Source organism: Moschus berezovskii, chromosome 14 (assembly GCF_049115385.1).
Source record: "Moschus berezovskii isolate FMDL1 chromosome 14, NW_MosBer_1.0, whole genome shotgun sequence".
Taxonomy (NCBI): Eukaryota; Metazoa; Chordata; class Mammalia; order Artiodactyla; family Moschidae; genus Moschus; species Moschus berezovskii.
In genome coordinates, this window is record NC_142473.1 from 68,921,525 (window position 1) to 68,923,132 (window position 1,608).

The following is a 1,608-nucleotide window of genomic DNA, read 5'->3' on the forward strand; positions in this document are numbered from 1 at the left end:
AATCAGCTAATAGCTAAGGCTTCAGGCTCATAACTCTATGACTTACCAGATATATGACCTTGAGCAGTCATCTTTCTAATCTTCAGCTTCCTTATCAGTAAAATGTCTGAATTATAGTACTAAGTGAAGTGAGTGAAAGTCACTCAGTCGTGTTCGACTCTTTGCAACCCCATGGACTATATATACTTCCATTCTTCAGGCCAGAATAGTGGAGTGGGTAGCCTTTCCCTTCTCCAGGGGATCTTCCCGACCCAGGAATCAGGGTCTCCTGCATTGCAGGCAGATTCTTTACCAAATGAGCTATGAGGGAAGCAACAGATAGAAGATGCTCAGCACTGCTGATAGAGGGATGCAAATGAAAACTACAATGAGGTACCACCTCACATTGGTCAGAATGACCATCATTAAAAAGTCTGCAACTAATAAATGCTGGAGAGGGTGTGGAGAAAAGAGAGTCCTCTCGTGGTGTTGATAGGAATGCGAATTGGTGCAGCCACTATAGACAACTGTATGGAGGTCCCACAAAAAACTAAAAATAGAGTTGCCATACGATCCAGTAATCCTGCTTTGGGGCATATACCAAGATAAAACTATAATTCAAAGAGATAATGCACCCCTATGTTAGTATCACTATTCACAATAGCCAAGACACAGGAAAAAACCTAAATGTCCATTGATAGACTAATGGATAAAGAAGATTTTATATATATATATATATTATATAGTTCAGCCATTGAAAAGAATGAAATAATACCATTTTCAGCAACATGGATGAACCTAGACATTATCATTGTTGTTTATTCACTAAGTTGCGTCCAACTCTGTGACCCCATGGACTGCAGCACGGTAGGCTTCCCTGTCCTTCACTGTCTCCCAGAGTTTGCTCAAACTCATGTCCATTGAGTTGGTGATGCCATCCAACAATCTCATCCTCTGTTGGCCCCTTCTTCTCCTGCCCTCAGTTTTTCCCAGCATCAAGGTCTTTTCCAGGGAGTTGGCTCTTTGCGTGAGGTAGCCAAAGTATTGGAGCTTCAATTTCAGTATCATCCTTCCACTGAATATTCAGGGTTGATTTCCTTTAGGATTGACTGGTTTGATCTCCTTGCAGTCCAAGGGACTCTCAAGAGTCTTCTCCAACACCACAATCCAGAAGCATCTATTCTTCAGTGCTCAGCCTTCTTTATGGTCCAACTCTCACATCCATACATGACTACAGGAAAAACCATAGCTTTGACTACATGGACCTTTGTCAGCAAAGTGATGTCTCTGCTTTTTAATACGCTGTCTAGGTTTATCATAGCTTTACTTCCAAAGAGCAAGCATCTTTTAATTTCATGGCTATAGTCACCATCCACAGTGACTTTGGAACTTAAGAAAATAAAATCTGTCACTGTTAAAGATTATCATACTAAACAAAGTAAATCAGAAAGGGAAAGACAAATACCATATGATATCACTTATATGTGGAATGTAAAATATGACATATATGAACCTATCTACAAAACAGAAACAGACTCACATAGAGAACAGACTGGTGGTTGCCAAGGGGGTGGGGCTGGGGGAAGGAAGGATTGGGAATTTGGGATTAGTAGATGCAAACTATTATAT